The sequence below is a fragment of the Pipistrellus hanaki genome, assembly GCF_964339955.1.
Source record: "Pipistrellus hanaki genome assembly, chromosome: 12".
Taxonomy (NCBI): Eukaryota; Metazoa; Chordata; class Mammalia; order Chiroptera; family Vespertilionidae; genus Pipistrellus; species Pipistrellus hanaki.
Window position 1 is genome coordinate 3973084 of NC_140514.1, and position 25238 is coordinate 3998321.

The following is a 25238-nucleotide window of genomic DNA, read 5'->3' on the forward strand; positions in this document are numbered from 1 at the left end:
ACCCCTCGCAAAAACCACACAGGACTGACGTCGGCATTTATTGGCCTCTAAATCAATCAACCCATCTCTTCTTGGCTTTTGTGTTTACTCAACAAGCATCCGCTAAGGTGAGCAAGGATGTATCCTGGGCTGGTGCAAAGGTTATGGGGTTTGGAGCAGAGGTCTTGGCTGCAACTAAAAGAGTCCTGAATAGGTAGCTACCATCTTCGAGCCTCAGTTTCCTCACAGGATCACATGAACCATGAACATAGTATGTAGATGCCATGACCACTGCTCACGGCTGCTGAAGAGCCAATGAGCTTTTGAAAAGACAGACCTAGTGCAGTATCTGAGGTGCAGCAGACCCTCCAAGATGCTGGTCTGAACTGAGTGCCTGTTGAGTGAATGCCACTCTGTGACATGAGCAGCACTTCCTTCCGTTTTCAAAGTGGTTGTTATTGGAAAGGGAGGTGGACTCCATTTCCCCATGGCTCCAACGGAAGGTGGGAAGTAGGAAAGGCTCTAAGGGATCCCAAAGAAAATGCTCTGGAGCATAGATGGAGCAGCGAGTACCTATAGCCAGGGACGTCAGGGAAGGCTTTCTGGAAGAAGGGACCCGATGCAGGAGGATGCCAGTGTATTCTAAAGGACAAGGATGGATGCTTATTCCTTTATATACATAAAGAAGCCCAAGCCATTGTGCTTGCTAATGTGGAGGGTAGAAGAGAAGCAAGAGAGCATGGCAAAGACCCTGTCTCTAGATAATTTATAGCCTGGCTGGGAAGAGGTCATGTGTGTCCATACACATGCACACACACATACACAAGTCAGCTGCCCCTGCCAATTTGTGACAAATGGCCGATGAATAATTCAGAAACTCAGAGTGACTGCCGTGGCAAGGCAGCCATGCAGTGCAACCAGGAGCGTGCAGGGAGGTCTCAGAGTGGGGCCAGGTAGCTCGGGTTTACCCTCCCTGGGCCCCATCTGTAAATACGTGGCTTGATCTCACGTTTTCCTAGCCACGTGGCGAAGATGTGCTCATTTATGTCCTCAGTCTAAGGAGACAGCTGGTGGGATCAGGGGGGACCAAAGCCCAGCTGGCCACACCACTGTGGCCACTAGTGGCCTTACCCATTTCTTATGTGTACTGGACAGAAATTACTGTTTTCCATGTGGCCATGACAGAACATTTTACAATCCCTAGTACAGATGATCTCGTTTATTGGTGCTCAATAAACATCTGTTAGCAGAATAAGGGAATGAATGAATGAATAAACAAACAAACGAATGAATGAATGAATGAATGAATGAAGCAGGTCCAATCACCACATCCTTGAGGCCACTGCACATGCTCAGAGGTACAAAGGGTAGCCGTACAGCCTTGGGTAGAAGCTGACAGCGGGGTACAGAGGAGAAGACCTGCCCACGGGAACCCCAGGATGGATTAACCCTAACCTCCCCTCACTCACTCTCCTCGACAGGGCACAGACAGGAGGAGGAGACTAGGTACAGGGGGGATCACCTCTCCTGACCACCAAGAGCACCCTCACATGAACACTTGGAGTCACATTATAAAGATCTCCATGAACACAAATCTTCACCTACCTCAGCCTTCAGAAAGCTGGGTCTCCACATCACACGGCTGACCACTACCCTCTGCAGAGCCAGGAGCACACACAGGTGCAGGCCCTGGCCCTCTTGTCGCCAGCTCCTATCCCCAGGCCAAGTGCCTCCCTGAGACTCGGTCCCCTCTCATTAACCAGGCGTCAATCATGGGTAAGTTCCAGGTCGGGTGTGAAGAGTAAGAGAGACAACGTGGGTGGGAACCCACCTGAAATTCAATGTCCTTGGCCCTTAACACATCAGAGCTGTACGGAGAACATGTTTCCCGACTAATGCTGGCAGAAGGGACATGACTAACATGTAAATAAGGCCAAGACGGTCTCTCTACGCCTAAAACGCAGCGTTTCAATGAGCTGTTTTGTCTGGCTACAACCTGCTCATCCGGGTGACAAAAGCGTTCCATGTTGAATCGGCTTCTTAAATGTCCGGATGCTCAGGACGGGATTACCCAGAAGCGCTAGGGAGAGGGAACCCTCCCTCACAGAATGAAAGGCGGGATGACGTCTTATCATCCTCAGGTTCATACAGCAGCTCTTACCGGCCCCTTGGAACACTGTCAGCTCAGGGTCTTAGAGAGAGGGGTGCTCTACACTGTGAACGCCCTCCCCCCAGCTCATTCCCCTCCCCCCCACCCCCCACCCCGCCCCAGAACCCAAGCCTCTTCCTGAGACCAGGCTCTGGGCTTGTTCCCTGAGCTTCACTTTGCACACAGAGGCCCACACTTCCACAGACGGGCTGGGCACTGCAGGACCCAGGACACCAGAGACATCCTCAGAGGCTCCGGACAAAGTCTGACAACGTCGATGCGCATGTCTCTTCTGCCTGCTGTTTAGTATTCAAGAGGTCACTCCCTCAGCAGTTTAAGTCCATGGCCAGGACTGGCTTTCCCACCATGAGTGCCCGCTGGGTCCCGACTGCCCAGGCACAGCAGTGCCCAGGACGCTGACTCTGAAGAGTGCTCGGGTCTGTGCACCATGTCCCCAGACTGGTCCAGAGGGTGTGGCCACCTCTGCTGCACAGCCTGTCCTCCCTCTCCCTCCCCTTCAGGCCCTCAGTGCGGGAGCACCACATCCCAGCCCAGGCCTGGACCACATTTCCACGTTGGCTCTCCCTTCCCAAGAGGCCAGCAGCGTGCAGAATGGGCCAGGGGCGCTGGCATCGGTGCTGCTCACGGCCCAGCCTGCTGCTCCCAACCTGCTGCACCCAGCCTGCTTCTCTGCACCTGCTGCTCCTGTCTGCTGCTCCCGCCTGCTGCACCCGGCCTGCCTGCTTCTCCCCGTCTGCTTGCTGCTCCCCGCCTGCCTTCTTCTCCGCACCTGCTGCTCCTGCCTGCTGCTCCCGCCTGCTGATCCCAACCTGCTGCTCCCGCCTGCTGCACCTGGCCTGCTGCTCCCCGCCTGCCTGCTGCTCCTCGCCTGCCTGCTGCTCCCGCCTGCCTGCTGCTCCTGCCTGCTGCTCCCAGCCTGGCCTGCTGCTCCCAGCCTGCTGCTCCCGGGGCCTGCCTGCTGCTTTTCACCTGCTGCTCTCTCCAACGCTTGTCAGAGCTGATAACTAAAACAGACCGTGAATGCACTGAGCACTCACTGTACATCGAGCATGGCTCCAAACACTTCACATGCATCACCAGCCAGTCCTCACAGCAGCCGCAGGAGGAGGAAGCAATTATGACCACCTGTATTTTGCAGAAGTGATGAGTGAGGCACAGAGAGGCTGAGTAAGTACCTGGAGGTCACACAGCTGGTGAGTGGAGCAGGGGGCCAGCACCCCCTGCATGGCCTTTGGCTGGGCCCTCTCATCTTGGCACCTTGGTTTCCATTTCTCTACATTTCAGAGCCTGCGGTGGCTTCCAGCAAGATAAGACAGGAACAAAACCAGCAGCAAAGGACAGGGAGGACAGCCAGTGTCCGGGGCAGTCCCGAAGAAAGACGCAGCGATGATAGCAAGCCCTGTCACCCCTGTTCCTGCAAGGACGGGGGCCGTCAGCAGAGCTGGACGCTCTGAGCTGTGTTTGCACCACGGAAGTTCTGTGATGGAGTGAGTTCCAACACAGGTGGGGGTAGGGGAGCTTCGCAGACCTAATTTAAGAAATAAATTGATAAACCTGTGTATCTAGCACTAAGTCAAAATACATGCTTTGCCATATTTTATCATCTTAAACAGACCATAGAAACTCTCACCATGTTTGACTCTTGGGCACTGGGGTGCCTCAGGCAGTTATTCAGAATGGCTAGTCTTGTATCAAAAACCTACTCTGGACACAGTGCTAGGTACCACCGCACAGCTGCGTGTGGGGGTAAATGCAACGGGATTTCTCCCAGCGTGGAGCAGCTCTGTTCTAGTGTCGCTGAACGTTGGCTAGTATGGTGCTGTCCAGTTGAATACAATATCTACACCACAGATAAGCTCACTTCCTACAACAGCATTAAGTGTGATTTTATGAAGAACAATATGCTCACCTCTCGGTGAACAGGGTTATATTGTGTGGGTTGGGCTGCATAGTGTTTTCAAATCTAAAAAGATGATACTGCTCTTCCGGTTGCCATGGGATACGTATGCACCACCTCCCTTCCACAGAGGGGAACACGACTGATAAGGACTTGGCTGTTTGCCCTGTTTGGCAAATGGAATGTGAGTAGAACAAAGCGGAAGCTTCAAGAAACATCTCAAGTGCCTGAGACCTTGCTCACTTTCTTCCCTTGTCATGAGCACCATCCAATCAAGAAGCAGCTGCCCCATCAGCCAGCCCCAGGAGAAGAAGAAATGGAGCAGTGCCACAGGCCACCCGGCTGCCCCAGACACGTGATCACAAGCAAGAATCTGGGGATTCTTTCTTACACAGCAAAACTGACTCATACGCCACATTTCCGCAGTCTAAATCACTTCACGTTTACAGATATTATGTGGAGGTCAGCAAAGAAGGACTTATGTCCATTTTATGATGAGGTCCTCAAGGCCCAAGAGTGGGTAAGTGATGGCCCAGAATCAAACAGTGAAGACATGTGAGCAATGGGAACAAAACAGTGTACTTGATCACAGCCGAGACTGACTCAACTTTAGTGTAAAAATCCCTTTTGCAGACTGCAGATTGATGAAAACGCTAGCAAATAATAAAGGTTTCATTGGTCTCTGGGCCAGTTCCTGATATCAGGGATGACGTAGTGAAAAAAGAGAAAAACAAGAGATCTACACTAAAAGGGAGGCAGAACCCACAGAGAGAGCTTCAAACTGCCCTATCCAGGCCGTGAGCCTCACTCTCCCTCCCAGGGCCCAGCGGCCGCCCATGGTCGGACTGACATTTCCCTGGGACGGTGTCTGTCCTCCCGCCCTCAGCAGGCTCTTCCTGCACCAGGCAGAGCAGCCCTGCAGCATCTCCAGCACAAACTGCCCCAGGCCACCCATCAGGGCCTGGAACCCGTCCTGGGAATGGTGTGTTATTTCACCAGGAAATGCAGCCACACAGGGACCCTGACCTTCCACCCAGCCGGCAGTGACTCAGGACAGCGGCCGACAGGAGCTGGCATGAGTGACCAATTCAATGCTCTTGTTCCTATTGTTTTTAATTCAAATTCCCTCCCCCTCCCCCTCTCTTTCTTTTTCTCGGCTTTGTTCCTTCTTCCCCTCTCACTTTCACTTTTTTAAAAAGCTCCTTTCCCAGGAGCGAGCGAGTGGCCTTAAGCATAGGTGACAGGCTCTGTCCGGTGCGGACATGGATGGGAAGCATCCTGCAGCCTCTGCCCTCTCTCTCTGAAGCTCTATTTCTAATGACTGTTTTCCGGGGCGTCTGGCAGAGTTGTCCCCCTGCCTGTTGCTTTTGGAGACAGTTCACACTGCCAGTTTCTTACCCTGCCCAAAGTCCTCCCCGCACCCTCATACCCCCCCACCCCCGCCCTCTGACACCTCCCTCCCCTCAGGCCCACAGAGGCCTGTTTTCATGTCACACCCAAAGCTTTTCACATCCGGAGCGACCCTCCTGGCCTTTCTCGCCCATTAGCGTGAAACCAAAACAAAACCCACTGAGCTGAACTGGCTGGGGCCCTTTGTGTTATTTTGAATCAAGCCCATCACCCATGTACCAGCGACAAAGGAAGTGCTTCCCACCCAACCCTCATCCATCATCGCTCCACAAGGTCATGGCCGCGGCACACACAGGGACACACACACCTCGCCACTGCCTGGCCTCCTTGGAATTCCCCAGTGGCCTCGGGCTGCCTCCTGCTTCACCCAGTGTCCACTGACTACTACCCCCCACTCCAGGCCCCCACCCCACTGAGCCACTGGTCCCAATTGCCATGAGTGGGATAAACTGTTCGAAGGGTCCTTTAGTCCCTTCAGATCGGAAATGAGCCTGCCAGCCCGGGAGGTCCCCGACCTGGCCCGGCAGGTCACCGGTGGGAGATGCTCCTTCTCAGACCTCCTCCTGGCTGCCCAGCCCACCTGCATGTCCCACGCTCTTGCCCTGCCTCCGAGAAAGCCTGCCTCTCATGGACCAGGTTTGCTCCGGGGAGAGACTCCTGCCAGGGAGAATGTGCTTTTCCCCAGAAAGGTCTCCGGAGACACAGCCTTCCAGCTCCCAGCTCCCCGCTGAGTCAGCAGAGTCCTGACACTCTCTGAGGATTTCTCGAGAGCCCCCTGTCCCAGCCATGGTCACCCTTGCAAACTGCCGTCCCTGGCAGGGATGGCAGTCCCAGGAATTGCTGGGCTCTCTGGGGAAGCCCCAATTAACATTGTCCTCCCCCCACATGCACCTCCAGTTCTTTCTCGGCATCTAGCCATGCCCCTGTGATGGGTATCCAAAAAGGATCTGGCTAATTGGAGTTTTGAGGTGGCATTTCTTCAAAATCCCCATTTATATATATTTAAAAAAAAAAATAACAAAAGAACTCTTGTCCTTGAAAAGAAAGAAGAAGGAAGGAGCAGAGTTATCCTAAAAGCTGAACTCTCCTTCTCCCCTGCCCTAGAGCTCATGCTGGGGATGTGGAAACAGATGACAAGTGAGGTCTTCCCTCCGGGGTGACAGGCCAGGGTGGGGACAGATAAGTGGGGGGAAAAGACTATAAAGATATAGGAACCGCCAAAGCCGGTTTGGCTCAGTGGTAGAGCGTCGGTCTTCGGACTGAAAGGTCCCGGGATTGATTCCGGTCAAGGGCATGTACATTGGCTGTGGGCACATCCCCAGTAGGGGGTGTGCAGGGGCAGCTGGTCTATGTTTCTCTCTCATCGACATTTCTAGCTCTCTATCTCTCTCCCTTCCTCTCTGTAAAAAATCAATAAAATATATTAAAAAAAAAAAAAGATATAGGAACTGTTCTCTGGGAGCACCAAGAGGTCCTGAAGTCACAGGTGTCCCCAACCTCGCCACCAGCCACCGGCCACGCTGCTAAGGCCGAGCACAACCCACCCTGGTTTGGCGTTTGCCAATTCCCAGCCTGAAACACGGAGCTACCACATGGTTCCTTCTCTTACCCCCTGCAGGTCTTCACTCCTTGCCACCTTCTAGGGCAGTCTTCCCTGATCAACTCAAAATATCAACTCTTTCTCCCAAGCTCCCTCCACCAACCACTCTTTCTGTACACCCACCTGTGCCTCATCTTCTTCCGGAAATGTATCACCATCTAACACAACAGACATGTTTACAGGCTTATGATCCATCTTTCCCAATAGAAAATAAGCTCCATTGGGGCAAGGCATTTTGTCTCTTGAGTGCATCTCTGAATCTCCAGTGAATGGCCCAAAGGCAAAGTGCCGCCCCGCTTATTCAACAGATACACTGCTCAGTATCTGTTGAATAAGTGGGTGAATGGATGACGAATAGATAGATAATGGATGGATGGATGGATGGATGGATGGATGACAGATGGATGGGTAGAAATGGATGGATAAATGGATGATGGATGGATGGATGGATGGTTGGTTGACAAATGGATGGGTATAAATGGATGGATAGATGGATGAATGGATGAATGGATGGAAATGGATGATGGATGAGTGCTTGATGGACAAAAGATGGATTGATGGATGGATGATAGATGGGAGGATGGATAATTTTAGTGGAGAGTTGTGCGAAGGTTCCAGGAGAAGGGAACACCAAAGTGAATCTCAGGGATGTGTCTGGATAAAGAAAGAGTGTTTTGGAAAGAAAATATGGACATTGTGTGTCATCTTGGGTGAGTCACATGACTTGTTTTCTCTTCTGTAATATGAAGCTCAAGCATAATACTGGCAAGTCCCCGATGAGCCATAAAACTAAAATAGGAGTGTGGCCAACTAAAACAAGCCACGGCTCACATAGGTTGGTGCAGCCCAGAAAGAGTAAGAGGAAATGTGCCTTTCTCCACAACCACTGCGCCGAGCTCTGACGGCAGCAGGCAGAGACGGAGGAGGTGGGGCACCAGGAGGGTGAGAGCTGGCGGGCCAGAGGACTTGATCTCACAGGTCAGAAAGGGGTGCTTCGGTCCCAGGCTGAAGGCAAAATCCCAAGCACCGTACAGAACTGTCCTCTGAATTGTTACTCCCCAGAGCAAGCCACAACCTTTCACATGCTACCTGCCTTTGGGTGAACAACTGCACCTCCCAGTCTCAGTCCGACTCCCTATACGATGAAGTGCCCCGCATCTTCTCCCATGAAACGACACATTGAACGTTCCCAGAACAGTGCCTGGCCCTTCAGAAGTGCAGGTGGAGGCCTGTTCAACGGAAAGACACCATTTGCACGAAGTTTGCTTTGAGGTAGGGAGAGCCCTGGGACTCCATTCTGGAAAAAGGCAAAGAAATCCAGCTACGACTGTATTTTCTGAGGCTTAAGTGGAGTCATAAAAGAAGAAAAAAAAAGATTTATTTTTCTAAAAAAATAAAATTGTGGCCTGGACATAGTGTGAACTGTGGTGTGTGGGAAACTGTAGGATTTTGTGAGCCAGGCCGGCCTGAACCAGAATCCTGGGGCCCCACTCACTCACAATCCTCTGTTCTAAAAAGCAAGTTTTTAAAACCTTCTCAGCTTCCCTGTCTTTGTCTTCAAAAGTAAAATAAATACATCTACCTTGCAAGGTGGTCTATAGGGGGAAAAGCATGCACAAATAGGCTAGCAAAACAGAATTAAGCCAAAACCGGTTTGGCTCAGTGGATAGAGCATCTGCCTGTGGGTTCGATTCCAGTCAGGGGCATGTACCTTGGTTGCAGGCACATCCCCAGTTGGGGGTGTGCAGGAGGCAGCTGATAGATATTTCTCTCTCATCGATGTTTCTAGCTTTCTATCCCTCTTTTTTCCTCTCTGTAAAAAAATCAATAAAATATATTTTTAAAAAACAGAATGAATAGGTGCTAAAGACATGCTAAAGAGCATAATTCGTTGTTATTAATATAATTAAAAATTGGTGTCTACTCTGAAAAATTAGGGGCCATGTGGGCACTGGCTAACCTGTAACCACTAAGTAAAAAAAAACACACAAAAAACACACAAAAAACACACAAAAAGCTCACATGCAAATACCCAAAACAGCAAGCACACTGGAGCTATTTTGGTTTATATGAGCTACTCAAATTATTTCCTGAATTTGAGGTTGAACCGATAAATTTACACAACCCACAACCTCACTAGCAGGTTACCACATGAATAGCGTGAAGGAAAAGGGGATAGGGCCTTGACGCACAGGTGGTTTCATGGGAGGGAAAAAAAAAATAGGGGCTATTACAGGGCAGAATTGCCTTTCTTGGTGATCACTGAAAGGTAAGAGTCCCTCAGCCCCTCGACAGCACCTCTGTGACCAGATCCATCCTAAACACGAAGGCCAAGGGGTGGGCTGAGGCACAGCCCTGTCCAGAGAGTGACTGCAGCACCTGGCCTTGCCAGGATCCGAAAGGACCCCCAAGACATGCGTGCACATGCAGTCGCACATGCTCTCTCTTGCACACAAACATACATTTGCATACTCACACATATACTACACTCACACACCATGCACACACACATTGACATACTTACTCACCCATGTACCAGGCACATACTTGTATTCACAAAAGCCCATCTCCACCCCACCCCGCCCCCCCAAACACACACAGGGGTCCAGTCTCTCTCATATAAGGACCAGCCATGATCAGAAGTATCCTCATCTCAGTGTGTCAAGGTTCCACGCAAATTCACAGCTCCTGAGCGGCTCCAACAGTCTCTGCAAACAGTAGGCCTTCAGGGCCCTCAAATTCAATGTCACTTCTCCATCGTGGAAACCCCCTGCCTGCGGCCAGGCCCCTGGTTCCCATGGGGAGATACCGCTAAGCGAAGGCCTCCTGGAGGGACACACCCACTGGCTCTCAAACCTCTTTAGGTTCTGGAGGAAAAGTCAACCCTCCCACCTGGCAAAGTCAGGATTAGGATACAGGAAGCCTAACATCAAAGAAAAGAAATGAAAGAGAGAATGAGATACAGAGAGCAGGCCGTGGGTCCCCAAGCCCTTTTCTCTAAATGTCCTACAGCCACAGGCCATCACCAGGGCCTGCTCCATTTCCGTGGGGAAATCGTGCACCTGCCCCACGCTCCACACAGGGGGCTTTCACTTTCCATCCTGAATTCCACCCACAACGCCTAGTGTGCCTCCACCACAGCCCTGGGAACGCCGGGCCGACTGCAAGGCTCCCTTACACAGGGGGTCCCTGCTGCACATGAAGGGAGGGGCTAGAGCCCAAGTGAATTCAGGACAAACCAGCCTAAGGCGTGAGGAGACCAGCTGAGAGAAGTAAAGGAATTTCCCAGAAACCAAGGCGGAGCAGAAAGCATGTCCACATCCCTCGAGTCTGCCCAGGGGCTGGAGGGAAGCCCAAGAATGTAGCCCTGCAGGTTGCTCAGCGCTTTCCACCTCCCGTGGGGTCCCCCCCAGCGCCCAGACTCTCAGAGAACAAGAAAGAATTCATTTACTTAGAACTGGAGCTCCTAGGAGTTCCGAGGGCCCAGAGAAGGGAAGCAACATGTCCAACCAACTCACTGAACAAGTCGAGAACAGACCCAAGACGAGAACGAAGACCAGCTGAAACCGGTGTGGCTCAGTGGATAGAGAGTCGGCCTGCGGACTGAATGGTCCTGGGTTCGATTCTGGTCAAGGACATGTACCTTGGTTGCCAGCACATCCCCAGTGGGGGGTGTGAAGAGGCAGCTGATCGATGATTTTCTCTCATCGATGTTTCTAACTCTCTATCCCCCTCTCTTCCTCTCTGTAAAAAAAATCAATTAAAAAAAAAAAAAAAAAAAAAAAAAGAATGAAGACCTTCTCATGCTCCAGGGCGTTTCACTTCCCCATGCTCAGGCTTCTAGCCCTGGTTCCTCCTCACAAAGCTAAAATGATGAGTAGGCTTTAAAAACTCCCCCCACCCCTTCCCCCCCAAAGGCCAGTGAGGAAACTTGATTACAAACCACACTAGACCAAAATTTCCCAGCTCATTTTCAGTTCTAAGGAATTTTTAAAAAAATTTATTGTTGAGAGTATTACAGATATTCCCCCACCACCACCACCACCACCTTTTCCTTCCTCTTGCCCCCTCCATGTCTTTGTCTATGGGGCATGTATGCATTTAAGTTCCTTGGTTAATCTCTTTCCGCCCCTATCCCCCTCTCCCATTTAAAAAAAATCGCTTTGTCCCAATGAAATTTTGGAACCTACCATTTTAAAAGCATGTGTTGTTTTGTGCCAACATGGTGATTTCATTCACTTCCTATTATGTAAATTGGTGAAATATACACTGAATGGCCAAATTATTATGATCTCTTAAAGCCTGTGCATAAATTCATGCATGGGTGGGGTCCAGCCAGCCTGGCCAGGGGGAGGGGACATGGGCGGTTGGTTGGTCTGCCTACTGGTCCAACTCCTGCTCAAGGGGACAATTTGCATATTAGTCTTTTATTATATAGGATATATATAATATTTTTTATTATATAGGATATATATATATATATAAATGGCCAGATTGTTATGCATTCAGAGCTCATAATAACCCTGCCACTCAGTGTAAAACTGACCATTGAGGCTTTGCATGAGCACAAGGTGAAGCAGGTCACCACACCATCTGGTATCCAGAGGTACGAGACTTTAGGACCCACCAATGCCTCCCCAATACCCCGACCCCAGACACTGTGTCAGTTCCTGTGGGTTTATTTTTGAAAGACAGGTCTGAAAATCCTGTTTTTCCAAACTCTTTGCTCAGATGTGCATCAGAAATCTTCAGATTTTAGGAAGGTAATGTAATACATTTACCATGTATGTACACCCCTGGCAAGGTCTGGGGCACACAGCCCATGAAAACGTGTTTATCCCGAGAGGGATAAATGAGAAGCATACAGACATAGCTCTTTCTATTGCACTTCATTTTATCACGCTTCCCACCTATTACGTTTTTACAAATTTAAAGGTGTGTGGTCACCCCATGTCTGGCAAGTCTATTGGCATCATTTTCCAACAGCATTTGTCCACTGTGTCTCTGTGTCACATTTTGGAAATTCTTGCCATCTTACAAATTCTTTCATTATTGTTATGTTTGTTAGGGTGACCTGTGATCAGTGAGCTTTGATGTTACCTTTGTAATTCTTTTGGCGTGCCACAAACAGCACCCACATAAGATGGCAAACTTGCCGAAACGCAACTGGTCAATGTTTCTCTCTCATCGATGTTTCTAACTCTCTATCCCTCTCCCTTCCTCTCTGTAAAAAATCAACAATATGTAAATGTTGTGTGTGTGTTCTGACTGCTCCACTGATGGGCTGTTCCCCTACCTCTCCCCCTCGGCTGGAGCCTCCCTATTCCCTGAGATACAATAATATTGAAATTAGGCCAAATAGTAACCCTGCAATAGCCTCAAAGTGTTCAAGTAAAAGGAGGAATTGCACATCTCTCATTTTAATTAAAAAGCCAGAAATGATTAATCTTTGTGAAGGAGGCATGTTGAAAGCCAAGATAGGATGAAAGCTAGGCCCCTTGTACCAATTAGCCAAGTCGTCAATGCAAAAGGAAAGTTCTTGAAGGAAGTTAAAAGTGCTATTCCAGTGAATACATGGATAATAAGGAAGCAAAACGGTCTTATTGCTGATAAGGAGAAAGTTTTGGTGATCTGGCAAGAAAATCAAACCAACCAGAGCATTTTTCTTAAGCCAACCCTTAATCCAGAGCAAGGCCCTAACTCTCTTCCGTTTTGTGAGGCTGAGAAAGATGAGGAAGCTCCAGAAACAAAAACAAAAAATGTTTGAGGCTTACAGAGGTTAGTTCATGAGGTTTAAGAAAAGAAGCCAGCCGAGACCGGTTTGGCTCAATGGATAGAGCGTCGGCTTGGGGACCAAAGGGTCCCGGGTTCGATTCCGGTCAAGGGCATGTACCTTGGTTGCAGGCATATCCCCAGTAGGGGGTGTGCAAGAGGCAGCTGATCGATGACTCTCTCTCATCGATGTTTCTAACTCTCTATCTCTCTCCCTTCCTCTCTGTACAAAATCAATAAAATATATTTAAAAAAAAAAAAAAAGAAAAAAAAAGAAAAGAAGCCATCTCCGTAACACAAAAGTGCAAGGTGAAGCAACAAGTGCTGGTATAGAAGCTGCAGCAAGCGATCCAGAAGACTTAGCCAAGATAATAGATAGAGGTGGCTACATAATACAATAGATTTTCAATGTAGATGAAAAAAACAGCTTTATATTGGAAAAAGATATCATTGAGGTCTTTCCTAGCTAGAGAGAAGTCAATGCCTGGCTTCAAAGCTGCAGGGACAGGCTGACTCCCTTGTTAGGGGCTAATGCAGCTGGTGACTTTAAGTTGAAGCCGGTGCTCATTTATATTCTAACGATCTAGGGCCCTTAAGAATTATGCTAAATCTGCTCTGCCTGTGCTCTAGAAATAAAGCAGCACAGCCTGGATGACGGCACATCTGTGTACAACTTGGTTTACAGAATATTTTAAGGCACTGTTGAGACCTACTGCTCAGAAAACCAGATTCTTTTTAAAGTATTACTGCCCATTGACAATGTACCTAGTCACCGAAGAGCTCTGAAGGAGATGTACAATGGGATTCATATTGTTTCCATGCCTGCTAACACAACATCCATTCCACAGCCCACAGATCAAAGAGTAATTCTGACTCTCAAGTCCCATTATGACAGAAATACATTTTGCAGGATTATAGCTTCCCTAGGCAGTGATTCCTCTGATGAGTCTGGGAAATCCTTCTGGAAAGAATCCATCATTGTAGTGCCACCAAGAGCATTTGTAATTCATGGGAAGAGGTGAAAATATTAACATTAAAGGGAGTTTGGAAGAAGTTGATTTCAATACCCTGGATGACCGAGAGATTTAAGACTCCAGTGGAGGACATGACTGCAGATGTGAGGGAAAACAGCAAGAGAACTAGAGTTAGAAGTGGAGCCTAAAGATGTGGCTGCATTACTGCAATCTCATGACAAAACGTTAAAGAATGAGGACTTTAAAGAGTGAAGGATGAGCAAAGAAAGTGGTTTCTCCAGATGAAACCTACACCTAGTCCAGATGCCGTCAAGATTGCTGGCGTGATCGCACAGGATTTAGAATACTGCATCAACTTAGTTGAAAGGATTGACTCCAGTTTTGAAAGAAGTTCTATTGTGGGGAAAATGCCATCCAATAGCACCACAGGCTACAGAGGAAGTGTTTATCAAAGGATGAGTCAATAGACGAGGCAAACTTCATTATTTGAAAAAAATTGCAAAAAAAAAAAAAATGGTTAAAGAAATTGCCACAGCCAACCCAACCTTCAGCAACCACCACTCATCAGTCAGTAGCCAACATTGAGGCAAGATGCTCCTTGAGCAAAAAATTACAACTCACCAAAGACTCAGATGATGGTTACCCGCCCCCCCACTTTTTTTTTTTTTTTTTAGAAATAAAGAACTTTTTAAATTAAGTATGTACATCTGTTTTTAGATATAAAGTTATTGCACACTTAATGGACTACAGTCTAGTGTAAACATGACTTTTGTATGGATCAGGTAATCAAAATGTGTGTGTGACTCCCTTTATTGCCATACTTGCTTTATTAAGATACTCTGGAATTGAACCCACAGTATCACCTGTAAATCATCTCATGTACAAGCAAGCCAAGTGAGCTATGAAAAAACGTTAACTTCTCAGAGTACTTTGGATTTGGGACTTATAAAAAAGGGAATGCCAGAAAATACCTTACAACCCCATTTAGTTTTGAAGAGCTCAAGGGCCCAGATTTAAAATCTCAACACTCACAAACCACACACACACACACACACACACACACACACACACACACACACTCACACACAGTAAGAAAAAGATTTGAAGTGGGGGAATCGATCATATAGTAAGTGCTAAGCTGGATGCTCCCTGGAATCATTACCCTTGTTACACTCCAGTGGACATCATTCCCAGGTTCATTTCAAGAACGAAATGAAGGCTCACACGCTGGAGCTAGAACTCCAGGGGAGTGGATGTGGAGCGCTTTGCCACGGGCAGACCAGGAATGTGTCTGTTGGAGAAAGAGAGATTCCCTGTCCTTCCCCGCCTGCCCTCCCCCAAATACAACAAACACAGTGGAGCCTAACGGAACTGGCCAACGCTTTTCAAACACATTTTCTTAAAAAACTGGGCAAAAAGCAAGACTGGCATGTTTGATTCATCTAAGTCTTTGCAATATTCTTTCTGAGCCACAAATACTACCAGCTTCAGTTCGCTAATGAGGAAACCTAGCAAACTTAAAGAATTTGCCCAAGGGGGAGCCGGATCCCAAACCAGCTCTCTCTGCTTGCAGAGCACCCTGTGGCCCTCGGGTATTTTCCCAGAACTTCTAGAGCACATTTCCGGCCTCTGGATTTCAAAGGTGTCGGCCAGTGGTAGCTTTGGTAAAGCTGAGTTCTTGTCCCAGCCTTGGAACAGCCTTTGACTTTGGGTTTCTCTCTATCATCCATCTATGTATGTATGTACGTATCTATCTACCTGTCTAGCTATGTATCTAGCTAGCTAGCTATCATCTATTTATTTCTCGACCTAAGTTCCTATGAAATAGAGAAATTAGACTACAGTTGTTCTTCCTGCTTTGACACATAGGAGCCGGCCATTCTTCAAGCTGAGACCAGCCACTCCTGGGTTCCCATGATTTCAGCTATCCCAAGGAGGGTCTAGAAAACAAGCTCTATACAATTTGCCTCCCTTGCTGGGCTTCCACGGCATTCTGGTGAAGTGAGCTGGGCAGAGGCCACCAGGAAGGACGTCAGTCCAAAGCCAGAGATACGGGTCACAGGAACGCTTAATCCACAGCCTATATTTTATTTTACTGTTTTCAATTTTCAGGTGTGCAGGCAGCTCTTTGAGATGAGGATTTTATCCGACACCTGCGCATGATTTCCACACTCCTCACACATGCACAGCTCCCGTTTCTAGTGTGGGCAACAGAGAAGGATCAGGCTTGGCGGGCACCCAGACATGGTTGCAGATACCAGCTCCCAACCTTCCCAAGGAGGTGACATTATGCCAGTCCCTCTGAACGCCAGTTTCCTCAACCACAGAACGGGACATAATCTATTTCAAAAGCTCCTCAAAAGCTTGCGAAAGTGGACAGTGAGGCTTGGCATTCCTGCTGTGAATGCTCTAGGTCAGTGGTCAGCAAACTCCTCAGTCCACAGAGCCAAATATCCACAGAACAACGATTGAAATTTCCTTGGAGAGCCAAATTTTTTAAACTTAAACTTCTTCTAACGCCACTTCTTCAACATAGACTCGCTCAGGCCGCGGTATTTTGTGGAAGAGCCACACTCAAGGGGCCAGAGAGCCTCATGTGGCTCAAGAGCGGCAGTTTTCTGACCACGGATCTAGCTGGCTCCGGGGTGCTGCTGCCAGCATTTCATCATTGCTACCGGAAGGGCATGCATCTGGTTGCCAGTGGGAACGTGAGTGTTGACAGTTGCCGAGGCAATTGTGCATTTATCATTGTTCCCCATGACCCTAAAATGACTGCACATTTTACCTTATTCTAAAACCTGGAGATCATCAAACCAAGTGATTCCACTAAAGGACATTCACTTACAACACAAGCAGGCTGCGGGAACGAAGGCATCTGTGAGGTGGAGCCCTCCTTGTCTATGTCAGCGCGGGGCCTGGGACCTGGGAGGAGGCTGGTGACTCTCTCTCCCCTCCCCCTCCCACATCCTCCTCCACTGAGTTCCTGCGTCCCTTTTTTTATTTTTTATTTTTTGTCTCTCCCTTTTGTGACTGGCCTTGACTTCCAGCTTTTTATCAGATGCTCAATACCAACAAATGTGGTTCCCTTTCTGGAGAGGAAGCTTTGGGAACACACAGAGCTGACCCTGTCCCCGCTCTGTCTCGGCACCCCTGCTGGCAGAGGCTGCGGGGTCTGCTCCTTCGCCTGCCACTCGGGGCAAGGAGCCCAAGGGCTTGCTAGACTCATAGGCCGCCGTGCAAGGACCCTTGCACGTGATGAAATCCAACCTTGCCATGTCACCAACACTGGGACGGAAGCAGAGACCTGCCCTGCTCCCACCCAGGCAGCAAGGAGCGGAGGAACCTGGTGCCTCTCAGGCCCATGTGTCAGCCCCTGCTCCCCCTGCCACCGGCCAGGTGTAATTCAGGTGCTCCACAGGGGCACTCGGGGAAGAAAGCGGGCTGTGTGGCTCTGAGACAAAGACATCTCTGGAGTCCCCTGGTCTCCTGGGGACACCGTGCTCCACCGGATCCCTGCTTCCGCCCCTCTGCAGCCCCGTGGGATGAGAGCCACGGCGTCCTGTCAGCACAGGGTTAACGAACGAATGAATGAATGATCTCATTTGGATGCTTCATCCATCCTAAAAGTGCAATTAAACTCTTTGGGGACCCTGCATTCCCCAGTTTCATTTTAAATACCTCATTATCCCGGCCGCAGAGAAGTTTTATTAGGAAGGGAAGTCATTAAACAAGCAGACACCAGACGCAGGCCGGAGATAATTGCGAGTGGAAGCGCGTCTGTCGGCAGGGCCGAGGCGGCCGCAGGAAGCTCACTGCTGGCGAACGGCACGCCCGATGCCAGCAGTTGGACTCCCTGGTCCAATGGGGCGCCTGAACCAGGCAAACAGACTCCCACGTTCCCCGAGAGAGGTTGGTGAGAGATTCTATATCTGCCTTCTTTCCCATACCTCCCTGTTCCTAGACGGGCCATCCGCACCGCCCTGGCCTGTGAGCAGCCACCCACCCACCCTCTGGCCTCACCGCTTCCGTCCCTACGTCCCCGGGATGTACCTGTCCTGCTTTCCCTTCCCACGTTCCGTTAGGAAGCCAGTTCCATCGATTTCCAGGACAAGGCCAGCAAGCCATCCTGGTGCAAAGAGAGCTACTCCCAGCGTTCTCAGACGTTTCCGCCCAGCTCCGAGGTGTCAAGCTCCTATCCATCACTTTTGTAAAAGCCGAGTCAGTGCCGGGCCGAGAGCAGAACCCTCATAAAGTCTCTAAATATTTACTAGGAGTCCGAGTTACAACACTGACCAGCCCCACCCCCGTTGAAATCTGGGCACATTCTTCAAGCACAATGATTTTAGGTCATGGGCACGCCGGCCAAGAAAATGACAAGACTGTGTGCGGCGGCACAAAGAGCCGGCGGGACCCGGTTTTACATTCTGGCCCTGCCACTCGCTAACCGCTGGGCTCTGCAAGCGACCTCACCCCTCCCCGTTTCCTTCGCTGGAAATAGGGGATGGCGACGGTAATGCCCAGAAGTTGTACTGAGGATTCGAAAAACAATGTGAATACTCACAGATGGTAACTTTGAAAAAAAAACCCCCAAAAAAACAAAAGGAAGCTAAACGTGCTCAGAATAAAAAGGATGGAACATTCATTTTCAAGTATTTTCTGATGGAAGAACCGAGAGTACACCATGAGGCAAGGGCAGTCGCTTCAATAAATGGTGTTGAGCAAACTGGACAGCCACATGCAAAGGAACAATACATCAGACTCCAAAACCCACTCGAAATGCATTCAAAACCCTGGACGTCAGACCCAAAACCATCAAATTCCTAGAATGGAACCCAGGCAGGGAGCTCTTTGCCACGGGTCTCGGTGGTGCATTTTTGGATCTGACACCAAAGCAAAGGCAACAAAAGCAAAACACACGTGGAAGGAACTACAGCAAACGAAAGCATTCTCATCAAGGCAGGAACGTGTCTGTTGAAAACCGGGGCATTTGTTGCCATTTCGAATTTGTTCCTCTTTGAGGAGGAAACAAAGGCCTTGGCGATTCACACCGCGTCCCGGTGCCACGGAACAGAGCTTAGCTGCCGAGAGATAACGCAGAGATTAACCAGCAGCATGAGGAACCTGAGCGAGTTTTAACCTTCCCAGATAATGAATGCATCTCTGAAGGCCAGCATTAGTCCGGAGAGCTTCCCACCAGCTTCTAAGAGGACCCAGAGGCCCAGTAACTGCGAACTCTTTTCTAATCAATATAACTAAATAACGGCAAGTCTGATGTGAGGCGGGCGCCATGCCAGACCCTATAAATACACAAGATAATTTGTTTCTTAGAAGGCAAGTATGGTCATTGCCATTCTACAGATGCAAGAATGGAGGCTCAGAGAGGTGTGTATTTTTGTGTGTGTTTTTCCAGAGTCTCACAGTTAGGACCTCACAGCAGTAAAGTCTGAACTCAGATCTGACTTCAAAATCTACTCTTTCAATCACCATGTAGCCCCCGAGGAAGGATTCTGACCCAGATGAAACAGGAACCAGCGGCCTCTACGAGTGGATGAGTCAAAACTCAGCGAGGCTGGCTCCCTGCCATACGCCTCTCTCCTGGCCCTGCTCACAGGAGCCGAGCGGGGGGTTCTGCAGCCATCACATCACCCCATCGCTGTGAGGGCCAGGCCAGGGCTTGCCAAGTGGGCAGGGGCAGGCCTGCTGGATCTCAGCCACAAAGCACGGGCGGCCTGCGTCAACCTTAATGGGCGACCCAGTCAAGCCACCACCTCTGGGACCCACGTCACCCTGCCTTGTCCCGTAGGACACCACCTCGCTGACTGTATTACACGGATCTCTTTCCATGTCTGTCTTCGCCAGCAGCCTACACGCTTTGAACAGTCATTGCACTCATTTTTTTTAATCCCCAATTCCCCAAACTGCAATTGGTACAGAGTAGATGCCCAGTGAATGAGCGGTACATAAACAAACAGACTCAACATGAAGGGTGGTCAAGATGCCTAGAAAATGCCTCTCACTCTGAGAGTTTGCAGCTAACTATTCCCAAACCAGTTCTCAGTCTCTGAGCGATGGTTCAAGGTCTTCACCAGAGAGGATGGTGTGGGTGCTTCAGGCTTTCCACCCTCCAGAGCATCTCTCTGTCAACCACTCCGTCCCCTCCTCCAAGCACAAGCCAACGGGGCAGCGAGGACCGATGCTGCCAACCCGCTTTCAAGCCTGAAACTGAGGCCCAGAGGAGGGACGGCACTTCCTCAGGGTCAACGTTTGACCTTGAGGCTGCTGCTTCTCCGGTCTTTTCACGTGACCAGAGTGCCTTTCCAGCTTATTAACAAGCCCAGGCCTGGGCGATGTGAGGGGAGCAGGGGCAGGGTGGGGAGAAGTGTGTGGAATGAAGGGGAGAAGGAAAGGGAAGGGAAGAGGTGCTTCTCTGGCGAGTGTCACTGACAGCTGCCAGCCGTGACCCGGGGGCCTGGCGCTCCGAACGGGGGCTGGCTCGGGGAGGACAGATGGGCTGTGTCCCTGACTCATCGTCCAGTTGTATCCAGGCCCTGAGAGTAAACGCAAACTGAATGCTCTCAGGGCTGAGAGAGTGAAAACAGGAAGTTGCAAGTGGCTTCTCTCTCTCAACTTGGTCCCAACACTTGGGGTCAAGGGGCCTATCAGGCAGCTCCCAGCAGCCCGCCTCCGCCTCCGTGGGAGTCCAGCCGCACACACAGGGGCCGGAAAAGTGGGGGCCGCCTCCCGGGAGCCTCCCAGAACGCGGGCTCAGGGGGCACGGGGTTCCTCTGGGAGCAGGCCCAGGAGGCCCCCCCCCCGCCCACAGGGAGGAGCCACAGAGGGGATGCCAGCTCCATCGCTGTCCCGTTCATTTCACAAAAACTGAGCACCATGTGCAAACATCAGCGTGACCCCAGGGGGACAGCTCACTCTGCAGAGTGGGGATAGCCCGGACCCCACAGATGAAAGGAAATAACGCCAGCCAGCTCCCCACCACACTGCACATCTATTATTAGGACCCAGGCAGGATGCTACCCACGGGGTGCCTGGGGCTGTGGTGCCAAGCCCGTGGGTGCCCACTGTCCTCCCCCCCACATACACACAGAGCAGGGAGCAGGAGGGGGTGTGGGCAGGTCCCCCCCCCCCCTTTGCCCTATTTCCCCCAGGAGCGCAGGGCCAGGATGAGGTGAAGTGCTGCTAGCCCCCAGCCTGGCCCGGTGCCCGTGTTTGTGGCTGTTTATCCCCGAGCAAGTAGAAAGGAGAAATTAAAGCCATAAAAGACAGGACAACAGACCAATAAAAACCAGCTCCCAGAAGAGTCAGGAGGAGGAGGAAGGGAGGCAAAACTGTCGCCATGGCAACACAAGACAGTCGGAAGCATGCAAGAAAAACAGCCCCTGCTCTGCCTCCTCTCTTCCAGGCACAGCGAGCCCTGGGACCCCATTCGGAGCTCGGGGGCAGCCAGGGAGCCACCCGGAAGCCCTGGCCCTCGAGCCCTGATGCCCAGCCTACCCGGGCTGGCAGCCCCCATCCCGGTGCTGATCCAGCACAGGTCCCAGCCCTGCCTGGTCCCAGCCCAACTCTGCGCCTGGGGACTCAAGGCGGTGCCCAGTGGCGGTGGCCGGGAGAGGGGGAAGTTTCAGACAGGGAAAGGAAGGAGGGCCACGGAGCAGTGGGGAGACCAAGGCCCTGAGCACCAGCCCGGGGTCCCCCAGGAGCAGGTGGGAAACCAAGGGTGTGGGAGGGGAGACGGTGGCTGGGGACATCCTGGGGATCTGGGGTGGGGTGGGCCAACAGCTTTGGAGATCCGAAATGACCAGGCTCTCGGGCCTGGTCTCTGGGAATAGCGGCCAGCACATCCGGGACCCAGGGACCACCTGGCCCATTAAGACAGGTGTCTCCACCACACCGCTTTGCTAGCAGGACCTGGCCTTTCAGGAAGCCGGTGGAATTGTGTTCAAAGCTCAGGATCCATAAGTCAGTGCCCTTCTCCAGATTGGGGGGAGGAGGGAAGAGGGAGAAGGAGGCCTGGGTCCCAGGCACAGCAGCTTGCACCTGGCTAAGCATCTGGGGCAGGTGGCAGGGAAGGGTCCGGGTGTGCAGGCGCAGGGAGCGCTCACCCCGTCCCTGGGGCCTCGGGGACCCGTGGGGAACCAGGCTCTCCCGCTGGGAAGGGGAAGCAGAGGCTGGGGTCCCCTAGCAACACGGTTTGGGAGCTGATGATGCCCCGGGAAGGGAGGGAGAGGCAGGGGGAAGAAGACAGGGTGGAGATCGAGGGGCGAAGGCGGAGATCGGGAGCATACCGGGAGGCTGTCCTGCGGAGAGGGGCAGCGGGCTGCCCGGGAGGCCGTCTGGGCGGCGATCACCGGAGAAGGGCGGAGGGCTGGGTCCTCCCCGCTCCCGCCCGCCCTCTCCCGCGGCTGGCGAGGATGCAGGGCTCGCCGGCGCCTCCACAGCCCGCTCCCTGCAGACCCCGGCGGCGCCCCCACCGCGTCCCCCCGCGTCCCCGGCGGCGCCCCCGCCGCGCTCACCGGAGCCGCCGCCGCCCCGCTCGGCCGTGCGTCCACCGTCCACCGCCGCCCAGCCGCCGCCGCCGCTGCAAACGCCTCTCCAGCGGCCACCGCAGCCCCAGAGGAGCCGGAGCCCCGCCCCGCCCCGCCCCGCCCTCCAAGCCCCGCCCCGAGCCCGACCAGGCCACGCCCCCACCCCAGCCCCGCCCCGCCCTCAGCCCGGCCCTGCCACGCCCCCGGCCCACCCCGCCCCCGCCCCGCCCGGCCCCGCCCCGGGAATCCCCACCCCGCAGGCTCCGGCCTGGTAACCCAGTGCCCAGGAGCTGGTGCGACCCGGTGCCCCTGCGGGACCCCCTGCCCGTGGCTCAGCCTTGGCCCGCTGGGCTTCGCCCTCCCCCGGGGAAGCCGGGATCTGCTGTTTCTGGCCGTGGCATGCCTCCATACCCACTCCGCCCTCCAAAAAGAGAAGCAAACAAACAACAACAACAACAAACTCGGGAAAGGCCCAGCAATCAACTCCCAGATTCACACCCACCCTCAAACAGTGCCCCTGAGCCCAGTCAGACCATCGCAGCCCCCCTTAGACACCCAGCTCCCTGCTCACCCTGGGAACAGGCTCCCAGCCCCCGCCCCCCTCCAGGGGAGGTTGGAGGGGCGCAATAATTATCTAATTGAGACCACTAGAAAAGTCCTCACAGATGCTTAGTTCAAGTATAATTGCCCAGAAGAGTAAGCCTACAAAAACACTTAAAAAAAAAAACAACAACTCTATGATGCAAGGGGAAAGCAGGGATTGCAGTGTCATTGTCATGATCATTGTTCTAAAACATCTGCCGTGAAGGCTTTTTGCATTTAAGAGAAATTCAGGAAACCAGAGAGGGCTGCCCAGTGCCAAACAGGTTGTGAGTCAGAGCCCCATTTGGAGGGGGAGAGGGGGAGGGCTGGGCCGGTCCTGCAGGCTCGGGCTTCTCCTGCTTCCTTTTGCAGGCCATCAGCCGGAGCATCCCCATCCCGAGACATTTATTAGACTCCTGCAAGAGGTCCAGGCATGTGCCTGGAGCTGTGTCCTGGCAGGGGTGTGTGAGCTGGTAGCAGAAGGCAGGCAGGGCTGCGGGGCAGAGTGCAGGAAGCTTCTGGAGAGCTCGGTCATGTCCCCACACAGATCTCCCTGCGGCTCTGACAGTCCATAGGTGGGTCTGAAAAGCTCCCATAAGCCGCTTGGCATGGTGGCTTCCTGTGCTGGGTTTTGGCAAGAATTCAGACAGGAGGGCACTGTCTGGTAGAATGAAATAATCTCCCCATTGGAAGGGGGCCTTAGGATGGGAATAAACACTTATCCACGCTTCATGTGTGCCTGCCTGCCAAGGCCTGGCATTCCTGGCCCAGCCCCTGCTGTCATTCCCTGCAAGGACGGCCCACTTTGACTTGGGGTGGTTCTACTAGAAAATTCCTGTCGTCCCACCCCCGCACTACACACCAACATGTCACATTCATTCCATCCTCCTTGAACCCGGTCAGGCTCTGGCTGGGAAGGGCCAGGATGAATCAGCCACAGACGCCATTCACCCCATAAAGCACTACCATTTCAGAAATCGCGAGGACTCCTCACTTCCCACCCGCCTGTCCTCAGAATACAGCTTAGGCTGGTGAGAGGAGTCTATTTGCAGGAAATTTCACCTCCACGCACGTAAGGACAGCTTCTGTTTTAGTAACTGTGGGATATGCCCTTGGTATTGCCTAGCCCCCTGTGGAATAACAGGGTTTCTAATGATCAGTGTGAAATGAACAATGATGAGGTGAAATAGTCTTTCAGCGTCATCAGTAAAACTAATAACAAGTTTAGAGGTTTGTATAATAAAGATTACAGTGAAATTAAGCTATATAGCATTGAGGGAGCCAGATAGCTTTGAGATAAAGTTTCAGATGGTTTTTATTCACAATGTACATTTGCTAAAATGAACTTTAATGTCGTAGTTAAATTAAATTTAAATGGAACTATTCTAGTTTCAAGGACACCCTCATCACTTACTTGCTTTTTTTTTTTTTTTAAAGAGATTTCTTGAGCTTTGGCAAAGTGCCAGGCTCTGTGCTGAATGATGGACCCTGTGCCAGACTGGGAGAGGGTGCCAACAGCTTGCCAGACCAGTTAGTGATGAGGCAGAATAGGAAACAGATGAGACTAGAGGTATTAGCGGTATGGACCCAACATGAGAAGGCATTCATTGTGATTGGGGGAAATCGGGAGCAGACCCTTTTATGTTGAACCCTGAGAGATGAGCTAGACTTCCACAGGTAGGAAATGGGGTCAAGGACACCCCAGGTAGAGACACAAAGGGGTTCAGTGTGGCCACAGCGCTAGAAGGACTGGACAAAGTGGGGCTGAGAGTGCAGAACCGAGAAGGCTGCACTTGACCCCGGGAGCTTCCACGGTCAGGCCAGCCTTGACTGGAGCCTCCAATAAAGAGAAGGAAGATAGGCTAAGAGCTCTTGGGGACCAGAGATGGAGAAAGAGAGGAGGCAGCAGTGAGAATAATCAGAAGAGCACTACTACCATCGCCCAAGGGTTGCTAGCTGCCCTCCATAGACCAGCCTCTGCTCCCTCACATTTGAAAAGCATCCCCAGGCTGAGAATAAATCCTTGGCAAAAACAGGTCCCCGATTATATTTATTGGATATTAGAATGATAGGATCATGGAAGATGGGCATGCCCTCTGGAGATAGAGCAACAAGGGTTGGTCCCGCCCAGGGCTCCTCTCCATCCACTGAGGCCCATCCTGGGGCAGGTGGCCTCTTGTTCTTTGAAAGATCATTTCTGATTCTGTACCTCGGCTCCCACATAGGCACCCAGGACGACTTCCTCCCCATCTCCCGCCACCAAAGACCACTTGCTCCAAAGCTGATGAGGCCCCCTCACCTTAGTGGTGGCACT

The 25238-nt window shown here is 51.6% G+C and overlaps 1 protein-coding gene across 6 annotated transcripts in view; it reads right to left on the reverse strand.

The window, feature by feature from the left end:
• Positions 1-22451, reverse strand: part of CYRIA (CYFIP related Rac1 interactor A) — an 81851-nt gene extending 59400 nt beyond the window's left edge. For 2 of the 6 annotated variants that reach the window (XM_084900396.1, XM_084900392.1), the window contains exon 1: positions 22331-22443. The gene's annotated coding sequence lies outside the window, so the exon portion shown is untranslated. Of the gene's footprint in view, positions 1-22102; positions 22119-22330 lie in introns of those variants that run through there. The other 4 variants (XM_084900391.1, XM_084900393.1, XM_084900394.1 and 1 more) reach the window with 4 other exon arrangements.
• Between the last annotated feature and the right edge of the window lie 2787 nt (positions 22452-25238).